Below are 5,000 nucleotides of genomic sequence, written 5' to 3' on the forward strand. Positions count from 1 at the left end.
CTTATTTGTCTGTGTATTATGTTTTTGTTTGCTGTTTGTTTTTAACCTTTGCTGTCTCGTATGGTATAGTTTCTTTGTTCCTTGTCTCGTATAGCAACGTTCCTCTGTTCACTATCAGACAATTGACTTGTTCTGGTGATTTATTTATGATGATATGTGTTCCCTCTCCTTCCCTCGTCACTGTTCATGTTCTGTTATGCGATGCACGTTCTCCAGAAATATTTCGGTTACGTATTTCCAGGTAAGCTGTGGAATGTTTTCCAAGGAAGTCAGTTGTTGTGTTACCACGATATTATCCGCGGTGGCAATTGGCGTTACCAAGAAACTGTTCAAACCGTGCCCGTCTCATAGCAACCGCTGTCTGCTTCACCAAAACCGGTTCTGGCTGGGTTTTTTATGCAAATTTTATATTATTAAAGCCATCTCGTTTAGAGTTATTGCATGACATGAACGTCTTAGCCTTGACTGCAGAGCAAAGCGGTAGTTTTGTTGCAATGCAGCTCTGCTGAGCTGTCCCACATGGCTTGCTTGGTAGGTCGACTTCCTCTCTCTTCTTGCAAGGTCGGGATTCGATCCTGGAAGGTCTATTTGGCTTTCACAGTTCCTTTACTCCTTCACGTCCAAGCTTCTTGTCTTCATATCCCTGCTTTTTTGTCCTTATATTCCTGCTCTTTGTTCTAATATCCATGCTTCTTATCCTCGTATTCCATGCGCCATGTCCTTATAGCCCAGATCATTGTCCTCATATTCCTTCTTCTTGTCCTCATATCCCGGCTCATTGTCACATGTCAACTCCTTGTCATCAAACCCCTTACATGTGCAAATAATCATACTAGTTCTTCGCCTTTTCCTCATACTTACCTTACATAAGAACATAGGATGAATATAAGAATTAAAGAATCTGCAGAAGACCTATTAGGCCATACTAAGCCAGGCTCATTTATTTCCACTTAAACTCATCTATATCTATAATATGCTGTGGAATATCTGCCTGTCTATTCTAGGCTGGAGGTCACCTTGTCACTCTAATTACAATTCAGTAAACAATAATGCATTTCATAATACATTTCATAAATCAACATGACACCTGGACAGCCAGCCACGGCCAGTTGCCCAGTACAACGAGACCTACGTCCAAGTATATGTCCAGTGGCACTCAGAAGTGTCGAGATAGGGTCACCGTGATGCCCGGAGAGGGTGGCAGGCAGGTTGAGGTTATATATGTGCCTTCACTTTAGTTCACACCAATCTCGAGTGCAGCAGAACAGGTGGGAATAGTGCTGCTACAATTTAGGGAACCAAAGAAACCAGAAATTATGGAATTCTTGCACAGCACTACAGGGTTACTCATCCTTGGTAGAATAGTATTACTAATATAAAGCTGGTGACCTGGTAGGAAATTTGGGACAGCAAACAGAAAATCCCCAGCATAAGGGGCTCCCACAGCTAGGGAGCTCTGTAGTTCATGAAAGCGGTTTTAAGCATTGGGAAAGTGTGAAATAAGTTACAGGAATATTTTATTGACTGATTCCTTGAGTAAATTTCGGATCATGAATTCCAGTGGAACTTAATTACCATAGTAGAGTCTGTAGCGGGTATGCATAATAATGTGAATGTTTGTTGTGGTATCTGGCGATATCTGTATCCTTAAGTGTAGCTGGAAGCGTAGCTTGGCCTCATTGGTGATCTTCTGTAAAGGTCGTGATGTCAAGGGTGCTGCTCTTTGGAGCAACTCGTACTCTCTCACTTTCTTGCTGTCCAGAGAGGACCACAAGTAATATATACACTGAGAGGTGTACCCAGCTTCTTGGTGTATATACACTGAGAGGTGTACCCTGCTTCTTGGTGTATATACACTGAGAGGTGTACCCTGCTCCTTGGTGTATATACACTGAGAGGTGTACCCTGCTTCTTGGTGTATACACTGAGAGATGTACCCTGCTTCTTGGTGTATATACACTGAGAGGTGTACCCTGCTTCTTGGTGTATATACACTGAGAGGTGTACCCTGCTTCTTGGTGTATATACACTGAGAGGTGTACCCAGCTTCTTGGTGTATATACACTGAGAGGTGTACCCAGCTTCTTGGTGTATATACACTGAGAGGTGTACCCAGCTTCTTGGTGTATATACACTGAGAGGTGTACCCTGCTTCTTGGTGTATATACACTGAGAGGTGTACCCTGCTTCTTGGTGTATATACACTGAGAGGTGTACCCTGCTTCTTGGTGTATATACACTGAGAGGTGTACCCTGCTTCTTGGTGTATATACACTGAGAGGTGTACCCTGCTTCTTGGTGTATATACACTGAGAGGTGTACCCTGCTTCTTGCTGTATATACACTGATAGGTGTACCCAGCTTCTTGGTGTATATACACTGAGAGTTAGGTTTGGTCCCATATATTAGACCTACGTTTGACTACGCCTTCGACAGGTTAGGCTAGGCAAAGTTAATTGTATTTTATTTGTTAAGTTCGTCATTTGGGCTAATTCACTTATACTAAGTGCAAAAAGTTTGGGTTTCCAACAGTTGATTTTTGTACGTTTGAGCAAATAGTTGGTATAAGTACTATCATTATTGGAGGACGGGCCACCATGTCGCCAACTCTCTAGTCCATCCACTTCAAGTTGTTTGATTTTGTCTCTAGAATCGAGACAATTCAATTTGAATATATCGGTGGTCTGAATGGTGGGGCAGATGGTTGAGGCTTCCGGTAAAGGGGATCTAACTATCTATGATTTATTACGTGAAATCACTCTTGGAAGAGATGAGAATGAGTAACAAAACATTCTCACTCAACTTCCCCCTCTGCAGGTCTTCTAGCAGGGGGCTACCGTGTCCTTGTCTGGCAGCCTCGAACTCGGACCGGAAAATAAGTTTTCTGGCCAATCAGAAACCTGCCATCTATTGAGAAGAGTAATATATGGATCCTCCGGATGGATCCTCTTAGGAGTTGATGCCTTGCTTCTCATGCAACTCTATGCAATACTTCTTGTATCGAGGTGTGTATGTTATGTATTGTTAATTGATATGGACTTTCTCACTAAGCCTAGTCTTGGTTTATATGTTGGCATTCTCTCTCTCTCTTTCTCTCTCTCTCTCTCTCTCTCTCTCTCTCTCTCTCTCTCTCTCTCTCTCTCTCTCTCTCTCTCTCTCTCTCCCTCTCTCTCTCTCTCTCTCTCTCTCTCTCTCTCTCTCTCTCCCTCTCTCTCCCCCTCCCTCCCTCCCTCCCTCCCTCCCTCCCTCCCTCTCTCTCTCTCTCTCTCTCTCTCTCTCTCTCTCTCTCTCTCTCTCTCTCTCTCTCTCTCTCTCTCTCTCTCTCTCTCTCTCTCTCTCTCTCTCTCTCTCTCTCTCTCTCTCCCTCCCTCCCTCCCTCCCTCCCTCCCTCCCTCCCTCTCTCTCTCTCTCTCTCTCTCTCTCTCTCTCTCTCTCTCTCTCTCTCTCTCTCTCTCTCTCTCTCTCTCTCTCTCTCTCTCTCTCTCTCTCTCTCCCTCCCTCCCTCCCTCCCTCCCTCCCTCCCTCCCTCCCTCCCTCCCTCTCTCTCTCTCTCTCTCTCTCTCTCTCTCTCTCTCTCTCTCTCTCTCTCTCTCTCTCTCTCTCTCTCTCTCTCTCTCTCTCCCTCCCTCCCTCCCTCCCTCCCTCCCTCCCTCCCTCCCTCCCTCCCTCCCTCTCTCTCTCTCTCTCTCTCTCTCTCTCTCCCTCCCTCCCTCCCTCCCTCCCTCCCTCCCTCCCTCCCTCCCTCTCTCTCTCTCTCTCTCTCTCTCTCTCTCTCTCTCTCTCTCTCTCTCTCTCTCTCTCTCTCTCTCTCTCTCTCTCTCTCTCTCTCTCTCTCCCTCCCTCCCTCCCTCCCTCCCTCCCTCCCTCCCTCCCTCCCTCCCTCTCTCTCTCTCTCTCTCTCTCTCTCTCTCTCTCTCTCTCTCTCTCTCTCTCCCTCCCTCCCTCCCTCCCTCCCTCCCTCCCTCCCTCCCTCTCTCTCTCTCTCTCTCTCTCTCTCTCTCTCTCTCTCTCTCTCTCTCTCTCTCTCTCTCTCTCTCTCTCTCTCTCTCTCTCCCTCTCCCTCTCTCCCTCCCTCCCTCCCTCCCTCCCTCCCTCCCTCCCTCCCTCCCTCTCTCTCTCTCTCTCTCTCTCTCTCTCTCTCTCTCTCTCTCTCTCTCTCTCTCTCTCTCTCTTTCTCTCTCTCTCTCTCTCTCTCTCTCTCTCTCTTTCTCTCTCTCTCTCTCTCTCTGTCTCTCCCTGTCTCTCTCTCTCTCTCTCTCTCCCTCTCTCTCCCTCTCTCTCTCTCTCTCTCTCTCTCTCTCTCTCTCTCTCTCTCTCTCTCTCTCTCTCTCTCTCTCTCTCTCTCTCTCTCTCTCTCTCTCTCTCTCTCTCTCTTATATACAGAAATCATTGATATCGTTTCGTATCAGTCTTCAACTCGCGGCAATTGGTAGACATATGCCATTTTAGCTTTCAATTGCATTATCTTCACTCGATTTTAACAATTCCTGGTAATGTGGTGGTAGAATAGTTTAGAATGTGCATGAATTGTGCTGGTGGTTGTTAAGGGTTATTAAGGCCAATCATCCTCTGCTGGGTTATTAAGGCCTATGAACCGCTGGTGGGTTATTAAGGCCTATGAACCGCTGGTGGGTTATTAAGGCCTATGAACCTCTGGTGGGTTATTAAGGCCTATGAACCTCTGGTGGGTTATTAAGGCCTATGAACCTCTGGTGGGTTATTAAGGCTTATGAACCTCTGCTGGGTTCAAGAGACAACAAATCTTCTTCTAACACTATAGAGATGACAAATACACTTTTAAATCAGAGGAACAAATTACTAAGTTTCTAACATGAGACTCAATCCTTCCCAACATAATTATTAAATACAATTATCATTATAATAATACTCTATCTTGTGGGAGATATTAATATTTTTTCATACTTTTACAATTATTCACAACTAGCACTGCTACTATATACATATGTGTGTGTACATACAAAAGAATGGGGGTGGTAGGA

The 5,000-nt window shown here is 45.6% G+C and overlaps 1 long non-coding RNA gene across 1 annotated transcript in view; it reads left to right on the forward strand.

Annotated features, from left to right (window-relative positions):
• The first annotated feature begins 2,214 nt into the window (after positions 1 to 2,214).
• The window catches only part of LOC138350433 (uncharacterized), a 17,585-nt gene continuing 14,799 nt past the window's right edge, over positions 2,215 to 5,000 (forward strand). The window contains exon 1 of the long non-coding RNA XR_011222072.1: positions 2,215 to 3,005. This is a non-coding gene — a long non-coding RNA (uncharacterized lncRNA). The remainder of the gene's footprint in view (positions 3,006 to 5,000) is intronic.

The sequence above is a fragment of the Procambarus clarkii genome, chromosome 45 (genome assembly GCF_040958095.1).
Source record: "Procambarus clarkii isolate CNS0578487 chromosome 45, FALCON_Pclarkii_2.0, whole genome shotgun sequence".
Taxonomy (NCBI): Eukaryota; Metazoa; Arthropoda; class Malacostraca; order Decapoda; family Cambaridae; genus Procambarus; species Procambarus clarkii.